The sequence below is a fragment of the Crinia signifera genome, chromosome 3 (genome assembly GCF_055691185.1).
Source record: "Crinia signifera chromosome 3, ASM5569118v1, whole genome shotgun sequence".
NCBI classification, from domain to species: domain Eukaryota; kingdom Metazoa; phylum Chordata; class Amphibia; order Anura; family Myobatrachidae; genus Crinia; species Crinia signifera.
The window spans coordinates 235,034,014-235,052,447 of NC_139219.1; the positions used below are offsets into that span (position 1 = coordinate 235,034,014).

The 18,434-nt window shown below is 37.5% G+C and overlaps 1 protein-coding gene across 25 annotated transcripts in view; it reads right to left on the reverse strand.

The window, feature by feature from the left end:
- LOC146064321 (uncharacterized) overlaps nt 1-18,434 on the reverse strand; it is a 626,027-nt gene that overhangs the window by 90,244 nt on the left and 517,349 nt on the right. For 6 of the 25 annotated variants that reach the window (XM_083177676.1, XM_083177669.1, XM_083177684.1 and 3 more), the window contains exons 1-2: nt 14,886-15,084; nt 613-666 (exon numbers count right to left, since the gene is read on the reverse strand). The exons of 8 other annotated variants lie outside the window; for them this stretch is intronic. The gene's annotated coding sequence lies outside the window, so the exon portion shown is untranslated. Of the gene's footprint in view, nt 1-612; nt 667-5,342; nt 5,929-14,885; nt 15,085-18,434 lie in introns of those variants that run through there. 11 more of the 25 variants (XM_083177665.1, XM_083177662.1, XM_083177664.1 and 8 more) reach the window with 3 other exon arrangements.

An 18,434-nucleotide genomic window follows, 5' to 3' on the forward strand; every position in this document is an offset into this window, starting at 1 on the left:
AAAATTTCCTGTAACCAAAGTTGACCAAATTCTAGTAAACTTGATTTCAATTGAATCGAATATGTAGATACATGTAGCCACTGATATTCCATACCTTTGAACTTTCAAGCTGGAGCAGGAAGGATGGTCACACACGTGTTGAAGGGGTACGTTGAAAATTTTGGGGGTGTGGCCCATACTCGTGGCTCATGAGGCCATGCCCCCATTTTCAATGCTGCAGGGCATTAATAGACGCTGTGCAAATGTGCACAGCATCTATTCATGGGTGACAGTGGGGACTTCCACCTGCAACCCCCCCGCGCGACACTGCCGGGACATCCCAAACTGCCGGGACTCCCAAAAACAGGGACATTCCCGTGGTAACCGGGACAGTTGGGAGGTATGTATTCACAGTGTTATTTATACATGCACCTTCTATCTACAAATGAGAGGGGTCAGAACATGAAATACCAATGCTCTGTTCTCATTTTGAAATGCACTGACAACAGTGACACTTGTCCCCACCTTTTCTGTCTCAGACATTCAAATGCATTTTTAATGAGTATATTCAACAAACAGACTTTGAACTCTCACTCTTCTTTTGCATGCTTACCTTCATTTATGCAAGCTTACCTGGGGTTATGTATAAACTTTATCCAGCTGTGGTATAACCTGGCTGCTTGCAAACTATTCAGGGAAAACATTAGAAGGCATTGCTTCAATAATACAGAAAGCCAAGCTAAAACAACATAATTCCATTCAAGTATATTCTTTATTCCATATAAATTATTTTTACACCAAACATAGAATATTAGATGCATTTCTGGTCCCTAACTTACTAAAAGGATATAGCAATATTGAAAAAGCAATGTAATACCCAATAACAAAAAATTAGCAGGTTTTGCGGAACCTCTTGGCTATGAAGAGAGGATGCCTAGGTTAGGCTTACAAAAAGTCAAGAAGGGGCGTGGCCGTGAGAAGCGGCTGGGAATCGGCGAGCTGCGGCTGGGAGCTCCTCAATTCCCGGCCGTTCTCAGCAGAATGAGCCTGACTGCTTGTGAAGTCGGGCTCATTCTGCCGAGATCACCTGTTCAATGCTGTCGAGGAAGACAGCACTGAATAGGGCCCCGCAGCCATATCCCCCATCAGGAATGACTGTGGGAGATTGAATACCCCCCTAAGTGTTCTTCACATATGAGGAATGAACACATTTAACCATCATTATTTTCATACAAGTAAAGCATTTGGAATTCTCTTAATTGACATTATTCAATCTTATCCACTTATCCTAGACTCCATTAAAATATATGGGGGTACAAATTGTGTCTTTAGGGCTGGTTTAGTGGTGGACACTAATTGCACCATCACTGCTTTTTTGTATGCAGCGGCAATAAAAAAATCTTCAAAAGGTGACATGTTGGGTTCATAGATGTCCAATGGAGGCTTCTGTAATCCGCTGCTGCATCCGAGGATGCAGCATCAGATCATCTGCATGACCATCAGATATATGAGAATTGGCCCACATACATTAGCAACATATTGATGCTACTTGTCGATCTCCCAATGGCTAAGTCGGGGAATTGGAAACAATTATCTTTCTTTAAAAACTTTAGTTATAATTTTAGTTGCTAGGTGACTAAATACAAAGTATATAGCTATTATTCTAATTTATGGGAAATACACAAGGCAATCAAATAATGTGTATTTTTAGTTCTTACCATTTTGCTTTATTTTGTATTATTATTACTTTGTACAATATCCATTTTATTGCTTAGATTTAAATTAATGATTTGTGACATTGATGATTCAGTAAGAGTAACTCAGAAGGATATATTGACCTAGTATATTTACCAACGTTAGCCAGTTATTGAAGGACAGAGAAGATAACGGGATTAGGAGAGTGTGACATTAAATATTGACATAGCGACAGAGGCAAGAAGAGGACAGGACATGATAGGCATATTCACTGACAAATTCATGATGATGAACGTGTAGACACAGAGCAGAGAGACAGAGATGTGGTCGGTGAGGATCAATAGTATCTGAAGAGATATCACAGCAAATTAAAGAAGGACAAAGAGGAATTATTTTCCCTCTGATGAGATCATAGGGCAGGGGAGGAAGGTTAGGCTTTCGATTCCATGCAAGAAATGAAGCATGGTGTCAGTGACTGGGCAATCGGCGAAAACAATTTCTGTAACTGAAGACAAAGTAGTGATACTTTTTGGCCATTTAGCTGAAAAGTTTGGCAATGGGGCTTGCAAAAAAGTAGTCATCAATAAATTTGAATAAATCCTTTTCTTGACCATTACCACTGTACTGGCGTTTTTTTATGAGACAGGTGCCAATGTCAGAGGCAAAGTTATTTATTTAATAAACATTGTATTGACCTTAGTACAACACAAGATCATTCCTTTGATAAATAGCTAAATGTCCACATACAGTATATTATATTCACACACATAGCATTTCATAGAAAAAGGAATGTAACAGAAGCTATCAAATATTTTGCACATAATACAAAGGCAGTGGCATAACAATAGCTCCACAGACTCCGCGGTCGGGGGGGGGGGCGTGCTGTGTAAGTGTGGGCGCCGGGGGTCTGCGGGGCAATTGTAATGCCATACAAACAACCCCCCTTCCCCCCCCCCACCGCCCATGCCCCCGTGCCTTACTTTCCGCTGTCCTTCAGTGCCAGGGACCCGCAGCTGGCTCCCCTCCTGGCTTATGCTGAAATGAACCATCATAAAATGTCCGCCCTCATAGAGTAGACAGTTCTCTGAAATGGTCTGCTCTATGGGGCAGACATTTTGGTATGGTCCATTTTTCATAACAGCAGAAGCCAGGAGAGAAGCCGACTGCAGGGGTCCCTGGAACTGAAGGACAGCGGAAAGTAAGGCACGGGGGGATTGGGCGGCGGCGGCGGCGCGGTTTTGATATTTACGCAACTGTGCAAAGGGGCTGCTCTTCTTCCTTGAGGTAAATGCTCCCTCCTCTGCATACAATGAATGCTCCCTTCCAAACTTCTGCCTTCCAAACTACTGCTGGCTATAAGTAATAGGCTTTACTATGAGGTCTGTGTTTTCACATGTTTCCTAATGCTATAAACAATATTTTTACTTATCGTTCTCTACTTACAGACAAACATTGTAATACTGACTGTGCTGTAGCCAATGATTTTTATGACATAAAAAAAAACAATTGTCACGTATATGTGCAGAATGACTAAAGGCCACCATCCACTAGTGCGATATGGCATTCCGACACATTGCAGCGATGGATTACATGAAAGGTGACACATTGCATGTAATTTTTCTGTGATTGCAATGTGAGGCACATTCTCATCGTAGTCACAAATCCTACAGGGTATTATGAATATTCATGGCAGCCTGTAGCCCTTGCACAGATCGTATAAGATACATTGGGGGAAGAGGTATGGCGGTGCACACGTTATGTGCACTGATACCGCTTTTCTCCCATGTATGAAGCAGCCGGTGTGCAGTAAATGACAGGGGTGCTATACGCCCCTGTCCATATCAGCGCTGCTATCTAAGTGATAGCAGGCCGAATGCATGCATGGTCAGCATCGCTGACCGTTCTGCCCATTCCTGATATCGGCTTCACCAGCAGCAGGCTTACAAAGCCCTATCTCAACAGCAGGGACAGCGCTGTCCCTGCTGTTGGCTCTGGGCTGCGTTGGAGATCTCATGTGAGTAGCGAGATCCTGTGCATGCCCAGTCCAGCCAGCCAGGGGGAAGGAGATAGTGTGTCAGCGTAATGAGTCGAAGCAGGAAGTATTATATCGGCATGCTATGGCCACTATAATACATCTGCACCATCGTATGCAAAAGGACTGCATATAATGTATCATATGCGATCCTGCCACCCGGCAGCTCTTGGGTGAGTTGGCGAGGTATTGCATGCGAGGTACCGCATGCGATACTTCGCACTATTGGATAAGAGCCTTAAGGCATACATTGGTGCTGTAACATTCAACCTGTTTTTTAAACCAGTTATCCAGCGTACATATTACAATTCTACATCAGATATTAAATACTGTTCTTCTCCTTTACTGCTCTAATTGCATTTCACTAGAAGTACTGTCAAAACATCCAGCAGTCATTAAGCATTACCAAGTTTGCAATATGGACACCATTAATCTATCAAAATCCACTTTACAAGTTGCTGTCAGAGCAATTGTTTGATTTGAAAGTTGGGAGCTGTCTTATTAACAAGACTTGCCCCACTGGCACTTCAGTGACATTAGCATTGGGACTTAGCCAGCGCAGAGCATGAAAACTGAACTGTACCCGGATGGGGCAGTGGCATAACTACAGGGTAGCTACGCTGGAAAATGTTCCGGAGGCAACAAGGTGAATGGGGGACACCAAGCTCTAGCATCCAACCTCTGGTGCTCAAGTTCTGGCATTTGAGCTCCTGCATCTGAATAGGCCCGAAGCTGAGGCCTGGATTTGTGGACTGATGGATAATTGTCTACTGTAACCACACTGATGCTGCTGCCTGATCCCCTGCTTTTTGCCAATAACCTGAGGAGGCTTCTCAGGTCCATCTCTAGAGGTTGGTGTGCCCATGGGTAAACCCCACAGCTGCCTGTCTGTGTATCTGTCTCCTGTGAATTCTTTTAGCCAGAATTCTGTACAGCTGATACTGGTCTGCCGGTTCCCTGTTTGGCTCTGTTGGAACCTACATATATGTGGCATTAATGGAGGTGTGGCTCACATTGCGGACATCATTTTTTTCCTTTAGTGATATACTGTAGTTGTAACTTCTAATAAAACAATACGATGGTGTCACAGTAAAGGTTTCAAGGAATTAAAAGGGGCCTTGAACGTTTTCCAGGGGTCACTAAGCCTCTAGTTACAGCACTTGGTTTTGGGGTCTCTGTATAGATTAGAAATTGTATATGTATGGGCTCTGCATTGCCCACCAGTCACCAGAGAATAGACTCTATGGGGGAAATTTACTAGAAGGAGCTAAATAAATAAGTAGATTCTGATTGGTTGCCCAAAATAACATCCCATCTGAAATAGAACTCTCATCTCAGTAATTTTCCCCTTATGAATCTGTTCAAGATGATGATAAGTATAATCTTCAGCAGCAACTTTTATGACAAAAATGAATGAGAATACTACGAACCTCAGGGAAGGAGGGTATCCTAATAACAGTATATGAAATTCCTGTAAACTAATTAGTAGACTTTCAAAGAAGGTCTAGTCATCCAACATAAATACACATACAATAATTCTATACACAAACAAAACTACGTAACCTTGTTTAAATAAAATCACATAGGTAAGGTGCAAGAGAGATTGATCATTACAAGATTGTAGCTATATACTGACCTTACGTTCTGCAGGGGCTCATTAATGTATAGCCACCACGGTGCAGGAAAAAAAAAAAAGAAACTGAAGCTATTGATTTTAACCACCCAACTATAATAAACCTTTAAAAATAAGTAACACAAAAGAATTCATACATTGTACTTTACATTTTCCAGCCCAGTCATACAGTAAGAGCATTCCTTCTGAAGACACTAATCTTTTCCTAATAAGCATCTACCAGGAATGGGTTCCCACTGTGAAGAAATGGAAATCTTAAGTTCTTCATGCTACTGGCCCCATGGTGTTCAATTCAAGCTCTGTTTAATCTATAAAAATCAATATTGAGTATGTGTGCTATAGGATTGCTCCATCTAAAAGTATCTAGTCGGAAATATGGGACAGATACAATAGAGCAGCCAAGCACATGTAATTTATCCAACAAATCTGCAGCACTCCAACATTGATTTTTTCCACTTTGCAAGTGACTGAGCATCAGAAGAAAGATCTTATTTAAAAAATACTTGGGGCTAACTAAAGTACATTGCCTAGCGTCTGGATTATTTTATTGTTATCAGTTTCATAACTGTTACTTACAGGTCATCTCTATGCACTTTCTACGTAATGCTACAAATTGTTTACAGTAATGGGCACAATCTAATGGCTTTCAAACTTCCCGTGGCAGAGAAGAATTCGTTTTGGAAATCACAGTCAACATACCTATAGAGCTATTTAATGTTTAAACATATCTTTCAGCATGATGCTAACTTGAAAGAAGGAATGAAATGAAAATTGTACATATTCAGAAGGCTTTTTTTTTTTTTTATATAACATATTAAAGTGTGCAATTCAATGACTGGAATAATGGCACAGAGATACCAAATTTCACACCGTAATTATAACTTTGAAAATTCTCTATTAAAATGAGACATAGAAATATTTCCAGTCGGAAGTAATTGGAGTTATTTTAAAAAATAAATGTAGATATGTTTTACCATAATAAAAACTGAGAATATACTTATTTTTGGGCTGTTCTGCAGAAAGCAAATTGTGTGTATGTTCTTGTCAGACAATTGAGTTTTGTTCTTACATTTCCTGTAGATTGTTCTATGTAATCTGTAACATGATAAACTGTTGTATGCTGTTAATTGACTTCAGAATGGAAAGTGATTGTTCAGAATGATTAACCCTTTACTGATCATAGCAATCTATTACTATATGGGTAACACAATAATGAGTTCTCATTTTGTCTTTTATTTATTTGTAGGCTACAAACTACAGGAAATCGCTACTATCTCTGAACAGGGTTTAACCCTTTGAGTGTCAACACCTCTGCTAAAAATGCCAGTGTCGCTCACATTTGTTATATAAATTCAAATAAAAAATGTTGGGTAAAAAATGATTACATGTCCTACTGTATATAAGGTTAACATTGCAGGTCATTATGATGGATAAATTCACTTGGCACTCAAATGGGTTAATATGATATAATATTAGAAATTAGAAGCACTGGAGAATAGTTGGGATTGCATTGTAAGTTTTTATACATTGTCTAATTCAAATCTATAAGATTAGTTTGCTTTATATGGACTATGGGGGTGTTTTTCAAAGCTTGGAAAGAAATAAGATTGTGAGAGATAAAGTACTGTCCAATCCGATTATACCTTACATTTTACAGGTTGTGTTTGAAAAAAAGACAGCTGATGCTTTATCTCTCACAAACACAACCTGTAAAATGTAAGGTATAATCGGATTGGACAGTACTTTATCTCTCACAATTTTCTCTCTCTCCGAGCTTTATTAAATACCCCTATAGGTAATAAGTATTCAAACACATGAATTATAATTAGAACACATTTTCCTGGCCATTAAAATATAGCTGAAAATCCAGGTTTTTTATAAATGTATCAGATAGGATTTTCATTGAAATAGTCTATCATTATTTAACATCAATACCAGAACAATTCTATGTAACTAGTGTAGTATATTGATAATTCTATTAAAGTGATGAACAAAACTGTAGGTGTCTCGTAGAGATGTAAAGAGACACAGTGGTATGTTCATAAGTGAAGTTGATAGTTCCTTAGGGATAGTAACAGGGAAATCAATACATTGGATAAATTCCCAGGCTCAATAGAAAAGTCTTCTTAAGCATCTGCAATTGGTTTAAAAGCTCCACAATTACAACTAGTTCAGATGATAGCGTATAAAGCTAGGATTTAATCAATGTATTAAGGCCATAAGGAGAATTAATATAGAAAATCTATAACCTTTACTGTTGTGTATGTCTGCGTCTCTCTCCAAACCTTTACTACTTCTTTGCTTATCTATTTCTAGCCAATATACTTTCTTATCGGGAAAAAAAGGAAAGTGAGCAATCTGACAAAACAGTGTTATCAAGTTTTTTCAGCCAGGACCCACATGTCATTCACAATTCAGACGTGCTGGGGGTTGATTGATGGATAGGTTTGTGACAAATGAAACTCAGATCAACAGCACTGCACCTTTTCCCCATCAGGGACCACAGTAAAGCATAACTCTGTAACAATGGTAGGATTAGGGATGCATTAGCTCTCCATCGACCGAGACCATCCACTCCCATCAATACTTCCTACGTAATAACCTGCAGCTATGATAAGAAAACAATGGAAGGAGAAAGGGGAAGGAGAAAACAAATCAATAAAAGAGGGGAATGTCTAAAAGATGCTGTGGTCCAAAGGAGAATAAAATATTTGCTGTACTGCAGGCATAATGTCTGCTGACAAGAAGACAATGCAATGTCAGAGTTTATCAATGACAAAACTGTCTGAAAGAGTTGTAAGCAGTGCTGGACTGTGTTTTCCGGGGTGTCCCATAGAATGAATGCAGATTGTAACTACAAAAATTTCTATAAAACACAGATTATTAGGGTCCATCACATTTATTTATGTTATTGGCTAAAGTTAAATATCATTGTTTATTTAATTATAAGTTGTTTTAGGTGTGTTACAAAAGTGCAACATTGCACTTCCATCAGTGATAATGCAAAGTACAAAGATTTCATGTGTATAACTATAACATCCTTCGGAGTGACATTGAAATAATGCTTACTAAGGGCCTGATTCATATTCGTAAGTAAATACAAAAAATGCACATAACTTTGTGTCTAGTACAACCCATGTTACTATGCGAGGGGAACAAATGCAATGCAACTTTTTTTTCTGTGCAGGGTAAATACTGTCTGCTTTTGCATGATGCCCACAAATGTTAGACAGCTTTATTTGTATGATGCAAATTAGATTTCAGTTTAGACACATCCCACCCAAATCTAACCTCTGCATGTGTTACCTCCACCCCACCTGCAGTGTAACATGGTTTTGCCCGGTTGATTTAGTTGCAAATATGAATGCGGCCCATATTGCTGACACACAAGTTGTGCAACATCACACAAAAAAAGTTGTTGGATGCACTATTTCAATGAGATTTAACTGCACTAAAGAGAAATCCTTGACCTATACTTTTAATTGCATGGTTTCTAAATGTAATGTGATAAAAAAAAAAAAAAAAAAAAAACATTTAAACACACAAATATGAGATATGTTAAAATACAAGTCTTGCCACCTCTCTCATACTAATTAAGGATATACATGATCAGTATTTTTGAAAAAAGTATAAGCAACCATAAAGGCGATGGCCTTAAAGCACTCACAGGATGGACTTTGAAGTAAAGCTTGGACTATTTTCACCGTTAGCATATCAAGTTGGACCTGCAATCCCTCAAAAGTAGGTTCAGAATGTAGGAATGAAATAATTTATCCTGAAGCATAAGACAATGCCGTCCCTTACTTGGATGGCCTTATGCTCTTTATAAATCCCAGAAGGGGTGTATTAGGTCCACTATGCTGGTATATAGTATATATTGTGCATAGTCACTTAACTCCAATCTTTCTCTCTCTCCTCTTCCTTCCTATGTTGTTTCCACACATAGGCCTGTTGAACTATAGTCCATTTTCTAGAACATTCATCTAGTGTACCCAAAGTAACCCTGAGCATACAGTATTTTATGAGCTGATGTGACCCACCTACCTGTGCACCATAAGAAAACAGCCAGATACCGTACATCATGACAATAATGGCAAATCATGACGGTTTCTGATTTGGAACAGATAACAATTATACATATAGGAGCATTGACTTGAATATAACTGCAAGTCACTGTTCAGTTTGAAATGTCTGATAAAATACTTCAAGGGTTATTAATGTGTACTATTATAGTCAGTTTACATTAATAAATGGTATTTTACATCTATATTTCAGGTAATAATCCGATATTAAATCCACTCATCCTAAAATGATTTGCATGGCAGTTCATGCTTAAAATATAATATAAATGTATACTTAGTATTTAACGTAACATGAAACTAAGTACTACCATTTAATGCTTCATCTTCCATTTAAATGTACCAAATGTGTGGTTATTAAATGAGTGCTTTTATACTAGGTGAATATAACAGTAGTAGAAGATTGATAGCATCTATTGTGAGGTGACTGTGCTGTACTGTGTGTGGTATTACAGACGATAGGGCACCGATCCAAAACTCCAGTTCTTAAGCTTCCACCTTCCAGTCGGAGATACCTAGTATGGAAATAAATGAACGATCCTACAAAATATGTTGAGGCTTGGAAATTTGTACAACCCATATTTCACAAAGTTTTATATTGAGTTATCTACGTTTAGCTAAGCTTACATGCATGCAATCTTATTTACATGCCTATTTGGGGATTTTGAGGGGAATAAATAAAAAACAAGGGGCTCTATATTTACCAGTAGGAAATTGATGTGCAGAAAAAACTTGCAGTTGTCTTGTTTGTAGCTAATCATTAAGTCACTGATGGCAATGAATTTAGTAGTATTGGTCTGTCCTATCTAGTTGATAAGATACACAGGTTTACTTAATGAGCAGTGATTTGTCAAAAACCTCAGATTTTCATCGTTTTTTCAGTGTGTGGGGGGGGGGGTTGTTTGTAAAAAGGTTATTTTTTAAATGCAAACCTACTGTTTTAAGTTATATCACAAAAACAATTCATTTCTTTATTTCCTCGCAAAAATAACAGAAAATCATTGATTTTGACATATCAATAAATAAACCGAGAAGCTTTAATGGGAACCTTGTGTTAATAGCTGTGCACATTTTTCACATAATAAATGTGTTTGCTGTAAAAAAAAAAAAAAAAAAACATAGTCAGTACTGAAAGTCTAGACCCAAAGAGTTAAAAGCTGGATAAATAGGGACAAATACCGTCTTGACATAAACACTGCAGGAGTCCCTATTTACCGGATCAAACAAATCATCAATTCACCCTTAGGATAAAATGTTTCCCTATATTTAGTCCCGGTCTTGTCTTCTACAAGATACTATAGCTAGTTATCATACAGTATTGCTACTATTAACATACTTTGTGTATTCTTCATTTTAAATAAAAAAAACAAGAAAAATAAAACCGATTCAAATGCACACCTGATACAATAATAAATAAACAATACTGTATAGAAAGGTCTTGTGCTATATATTGTATTGAACAAGATTAAAAACACATAGTATGCACAGCAAAGTAATGAACTACAGTCAAATATGATTATTTAAACCATGGTGAAGAAGTATTGTGCTTTAAATAGTAACTGAAACCTACTAATACAAAAACTCCCATCTGATATATACAGAAGATACATTAACAGGTGCAGTGTTTGTGCTGAGCTTAGTCCCTTTCTGAAAGATCCCCATTTGTCATTGGCCTTTTCTCATTTGTGTCTTGTTAACAAGTGCATAAGTAAACGAAGGCTGTAGTAATTGGCTCTGAGTTACTAATGAATTAATTAACTTCAGTCTATTTTACCTAACCTTAAATAATAAGCATCTTCTTTGGACCAAGCAATAGGATTGACAGGCTTAGAAAAACAGTCATGTAGCAAAGCTCTTGAAAATTAATGAGAAACGGGGAAAGAATCAATGTACATTCTGCTTTGCTGAAAACCGACACAAGACAGATACAATAAAGAATGAATACATATAGTCAGGTTAGAAAAATAGGCTTGAAAAAGTGGGCAAATTCAATTACAGAAGTAATTAGGAGATATAGGGGAAGGCTGCCTTTTGGGATTTTGCCAGAAAACATGAATTAATAAGAGTGAATAGAGAGCGTCCATACAGTAATTAAGAGGCAATCACCTATGCCAATGATTACCTGGTGTAGCCTGAAGCTATTAATTCAGCGATCAAAAATATTTTTAGGTGATTAATACAGCAAATTTACTTTAAAAGACCAATTCCTGTAGAGATATCAAGACAATAGCACCTTATTTGTCATTCTGGCATTTATAGAGCTAATTAAATTCTACAGTTTGCGGGGGAAACCCCCCCCCCCCCCACACACACACACAGCCTTATCAGGTTTAGAAAAAGGCCATATTAATCCTAACTTTTCTCAGTTATCTTTAGTAGGGAATCAACAATACAAAATGATTCCTTGACTTTTTCTTCACTTGTTCAGAACCTTCATTTTTGGGATTAGCGGAAATGATTGAGAAGAGAACATTTTAATAATTTCCATAATTGAGCTTAAAGAAGCTTGTGTAGACAGCAGGTTTATATTAACTAGTACAAACAGTTCACAACAAAGTTCATATTCTGATTTTAATTTCCTAGCAATAAGTATCTGGGATGGCAAAATGTTCTATTAACAAGGACAGAGAAAGCATATATTTTTTTTTTTATTTCACAAAAACTGCCTTACTGCCTAAAAGTAAGAAACTATATTTAGAAAACAATAAATGTTCCTTCCATGACTTAATTATTTGTACACTTGATACACTGACATCACACTTTCCCTAGATAGACAGTAGATGACTCTGATGTGACACATGACATTGTTTGACCTCCCTTCATACTTTGGTGTTAAGCTCTGGGACAAGCCCAAGTAGACAGTAACTTGTGTTTTGACAAACAGATGGAACACTTAGAAATCACATTCACCATGATAAAATATTAGAAGCCTCTGTATTGGGAAGCAAATGACAATATCTTCTTTTGGAAATATTTTCATTATCATCATCAGCATCATAGGTCACAAACTTATATATTATTAATATACTGATATGACATTTTAGTTTTCCAAATATTGAATTTTCTTAATATGTTATATTATTACTCTATGGTTATTAATGTCTTCCATTGGCCAGCATTATCCAAACAATTGCTTCTAAAAGATCCAAAAATATGACCAGTCTTTTTAAGTGATGACTGTTTTACAGAGAGTACAGCAGCCTTTCGTATTTACCAAAGTTTTTGTAGTTACTATTTTGTATTATACTATTTGTGTATTTATACATATGGTAGTGTTCAAGAGGAACAATTTATGGAAAACTTGCAACTTACAAGAACTAAGATTGCACCATAGGCAAAGACTGCAGATATCAGCGAATGGAAACTAATAGAAGTTCCATATAAAAACAAGTTTAAAGTTGAGGTGGTAGTAAATATTTACTTAGTAACAAAGACTTCACATTTTCCAATGTGTAAACATTCCATGTTTTACTGTTCTCAGTCTAAAACTATTTACCTTGTAACCCACTACAGAGTACACTGTGTGAACATGTCCGGATTAAGTTGACTAAAACTGTAAATGACTTAGTTCCACTTATTTCATTCATTTAAAATATATTTAAATAATTATGGCCATTTAGCAGTGACCTGACTCAACCTCATCTGTATCATTCATGTGTGACAGGTTAATGTCTACATAAAACTGTACAGTACATTGATATCTATATTACACATCAATCTATTACATTAGCAGTATGGTATGTAAATTAGAATACTGCTTAACATATTCATTCAAACTTTCATCTGTCTAAAAGGAACATAGTGTCATCAGTATAAATAAATGAAATGTTACTGTCATCAACAATCCTGTGCTAATACATAATGGCAGGTATGTTGTGTTCTATTAAGAAGCATAGATTTATTCAGTTTTCAGTACATTATGGTAAACCTATTTTTTTGAGTATTTTTGAGGATTTTATGATAAATATATTTTATTAGATACTGAGATACAGTTATACAATGGGACATTTTGTGACACATAGTCATCATGGGATAGCTTGAGTAAGGCACAGTAATAGTTGAAAACCCATTAAGTGATGTGGAAACTACATAAAAAAAAACAGAACAGATAAAAATGTAATGCTTAACTCCCTGTCCTGGAAACAAATATCCAGAAGATGTGCTAATAAATATTCTCTTTGTTGCAAAGTCATGATGCATCTGTGCGATGAGCTAAAATGTCAAATTGTAAAAAGAGAGGATGCACCTTTAAAAGAGAACATATAAGAGAAACTAGGCCCATAAGTACCAATGCATCTCAAGCAGACCTTAAGGGATGGAGCCAGTATCTTAAGAGGTAATCAAGCAGAATGAAACGTAGTGTCCAGGCTGATCAAAACTGTATCTGTAGCTGCTGGGTCCCTTGCATCTCTCCCTTTACACTAGACTGGAAACTCTTTGTACTAATTACCAGACTGTACCAGATTTTCTGGTTCAGTTCCATTTCATAATTGACTGACAATAATGCTCAGGGAAGGGGAAAAATTCAGGCTCACCACCGCAAGCGCAGGATCTGAAGTGCTTTCATAGGGGGGCCTTCATTGCCTGGCACTAAATGCAGATTTAAGCAACTCTTATCTGCACTTCCTTCCAATTCAGGGATTTTAAGAGTGAGATTAAAGTGCCGGGGTAAGAATAGCCAATCTACAGCAGGGCACTAATTCAATTGTACGCATCCATTACAGAGCGATTATCTTGGAGACAATCATTCATGGAAGTCTGACTTTTGAAATGTTGAAAGGTAGCATACCTATAGCTGCAGCTGATCTGCAAAATATCAGTGTGGACAGCTTGCGTGGCATGTAAGGGAAGCTTGATATCTGCACAGATTTATCATCGCTGCCTATTTGTCTGTAAGATATTACAAGGGAACAAGCTCAACTTGTGCACCAGGCACTAGCTGGTTAACTTTATTGTCACGCAGCAGAAAGTAAGAAACTTATGTATGATATAATGTAACAAAACAGGGTTATGCATTAAAATATTCCTTCTTTATTCTGTATTATTGAGTGATGGATTATGCCTTTTTTATACTTTTCTAGTGAACGATCAGCACCCCTCTTCTTCTGCTGACATTAAGAATTCTGTAGTGATGCCACATAAATGGCATTCCTGGGAATAAATGAGAACCACAGCACATTCAATGCAGATAATATTGGTGTTTATGCAGGCTGATCCAAATGTCAAACTTCTTAATAAAGTCAGTAATCACACACAATAGAGCATTTCAGGGTTAGCTGCTTGTGGAAGGATAACTATGTCTTAAAAAGCATAAAGTATATCATTTAGAATTTAATTAGAAAAAGAAACATACACTACAGTGACTACACTGATTCTGTGCTAAAGCTGTTTCAGTAACAGGATGATATCAAAGAGTTACATCAACAATCCCCAACTGTTAACTAGTGACATACCAGTAGAAGCTTACCTTTCAGTCATTGGACAATACTCTTTCGGCATGGCCTACTACAACTCCTACGTCCAGAGGCTTTCCCAGAAATAGTGCCCAAACAGGTGGCAAAAAACAAGAAGTACAGACACCTGAGAGCAGGTTAGCTATAGGAAAGAGCAGAGCAAATGAGCAAAATGTCTTCTGCCTGCACAGTCAGCCCCTGTGCATTGGGAGTTACAAATGCACTGGCTATAGACTTTGTCCAAAGCTGTAGTTCTTTTCTTTCTCTCTCTTTTTTTTTTTTTTTTTTTTTAGTGAAGGAAGATTAGTTCATACAAAACTCAACAATACAGCACTGAAACCCATTGTTGATATTCAACATTTTTCACATAGCGGAACAGAATAGACAATACGGTATCTAGGAAACCGCGGGCTGGATTACAGGCTGATGATATCTCATCTTTCTGGAGGCCTATAATCCTTTTTATTACCTACCACAGCCAAAAGAGCAGAAACCTAAAATCAATAACATCGCAACACTTAAAAAAGAACAAGGGATTAATTAAAATAAAACTGTTAAGGGACATTGTAAAGAGAGTACAATTGGGTTGGACGAGGGTATCTCTATACAGTATTAAGAAGATGGTGATGTAACACTGTTTTAATAGCAGGATTCTGAAGCCATGGGGGCACTGAATATTATTAGAAGCGAAAGAGATTTAATCTGGAGTTTTATTATGAATGGCCAGTAATTATTACATACATCAGAAGAGACAGAAAAATATATTTGAAATAAGATTCTAAGAACTGTAGCAAAGCAAATGTGAAAAATGCGAGGAGCAGGTAAACAATAAATGTGATACAAGTTTTATTCTTACATGCATAACATATAAAACGCTTAAAGGTACAACATGAGTCTAACTGCAAAAAAATAAATTGAATGTTCCTGATGTCAGAGTTAAGCTCAAATTACCTCGGCTAAAGAACAATAAAAGATGTAAACAATAAAAAGCAATACGATTTTAACTAAACTGTCTAACAGTTCAAAAAAATATAGAGATATAAAACACAAACAAAATATTTTCAATCCTATTCCGCTATCTAGTGTATGTATGATTTTTATTTAGAGGCTTGTAGCATCCCATTATATTCCATTGAATCCAGAACCCATATTTTCCTTAAAACAGCAAATAGTCCAGATAGCCACAGTCGTGATTGTTCCTACCAGTCTCTTTTCATCACTTCTGCAATTGACCAATTGACAACTGACTGATGGTTATCTTTTCACTTTAACAATGAGAGAAATTACCATTACTATTGGCTATGTACAGTAAATGCCTCCAGACTAAATTACACGATTTCAAATTTCTTCTCTACTGGCTTGGTACAACAGTCACACAAAAAGTTTCTTTCTGTGTGTGTGCGTGCGTGCGCCTAGCTTCCTGTACTGCAGATTTGGCCTTTCCTGTCAGACACAGAATAGAACTTGACAGCTTCTTTAAAAGAGGAGTATAAAAGAAGTTTAATGAGGGATGGCACTGGGCTATTCGGAAGCTTCTATTCTTTACGATTGGTTATTCTATCCCCACAAGACAAAATAGGAATGTGAGAAATGATAAGCTATACAGGAATACTCTAAGGGACACTTACACTGACTTTGTGATTTCACTTCATCCCCAACTCACTTCTCATATTTTATACAAAAAAAAATAAAATCAAAATCATACTATTCCATGGCAGCAAGGTAAAAGCTAAACAGGAAGGGAAGGAAGAAATCTAATTGGATGAAATTCAAACCAGAGAGAAAATGTGATCCATGCAGAAATAAAAGCTATTCATTTATATATATATATATATATATATATATATATATATATATATATATATATATATATATATATATATATATATATATATAGATATATAGATATATATATATAGATAGATAAACAAACCACCGGAAAGTATTATTCTTATTACACAAAGATAATTTTCTTTCCGATTGAAAAGTAGTCAATTTAATATATAGTGTAACATGTTTATATGCCTTCATTTGTGAAAGGCATATGTTTGCATGAGTTTGTTTCTACCTCCCACATTCCAAGAACAGACAGGTGGGATAATTATCATCTGACAAAATCAGCCCTTGTGTGCAAGGAAAATAGGGAATATCGATTGTAAGCTGCACTGGGGCAGAGTAAAATGTGTTTGAGAACCTATTCTCTTTGTAAAACACTGCACTGCACTTCAACTACATAATTCAGACGTGTTTGTTCTTGCGGTTGTTGTACGCAGACTGACTTAGATTTGGGAGCAGGGTAGAAATCATTCGATGGCCGGTGACCATCAAATTATTTCGGCCCTGCATGATACACTGCGAATGGATGCAAAACATTAATTCGCAAAAGATGCAGGGATGTTCGGAGCACAGTGGGGGGGGGGGGGGGGGGGGCGGGCATTTGGATGCCCGGCGAGATCACCCTTCATAGTCTGAGCTGATCTCTTTAAATGCAGAGAGCTCTCCAGTAAGATTGCAACTGCTAATTTATGCACACTCAGAAAAGTTGTCTGAATGGTCATGATACACCTGTATTTATCCAACCATCTCCTTTAACACTTTGCAACTATTTCCTCTGTACAACCACATGTGCACTGAGGCTCATAAGAAGAAAAAGAACATTGACCGATTTGTGTTCAATAGTCTTGGGAAGTAAATAGATTTTAAGCGCTACAATACAATATTCTGGTGGAAACAAATTGTACAGTGTTACATAGCAAAGTTTAGAAATACAGAAGGAGCCATGCTGGGTCACTGCGGCAGATGGGAACTAGTAGCGGTATTGGCGGCGCCAATACCGCTACTAGTTCCCATCCACCGCAGGGACCCCGCCGCAGGGACAATGCTGCCTCCCCAGCGCTGCATGGATCCCCGCTGCCTGGACCCCAAGCTGCCCAGGTACCACCTGCTGCCTCCATCCCGGACTGGGGGACCCCACAGACTTTAATCTGGCCCTGCCATGCACAGTAGGTCATAACACCAGAGTTTGTAGTGCACATGAGCCAGTGCAAGCTCATAAGATTCCCCTGTAGATATTGGGTTTTTCACCCCCAAAAAAACATGCATAGCTTCTTGAGTTATTTAGAAATTATTATTATTTAGGATTTGTGGGTGTAAGAGGAGGGGACAGGGCTAAACTGAAGCGATTTGCATTTTTAAGCCCCACTCCCTCTCCCCACAGCTGATTTTCAGAGGGCTCCTTTTCTTCCCGGGAGGGTAGGCAAGTATGGTTGATGTGCATTTCCACACCTTTGCAATAATGCATCAGGACCACTCATAGCTATATGAACTGACCCCTAAATGAAACTTACAGAAAAAAATTGTATACATTCCTTTTACACACCTGGGCATTCCTGCAATTTTTCTGACATCCACCGAAAATGGTAGGTTACTACCCCCAAACGCCAAACTTAGAAAATTTTTGTAGCTATTTTGGCTCGCACAAGCGTGCTTTGACACACAGTCATTCAATATTCGAACAGATTACGAATCTGTGATCAACTGTGAATAACCCCCATAGAAAATAA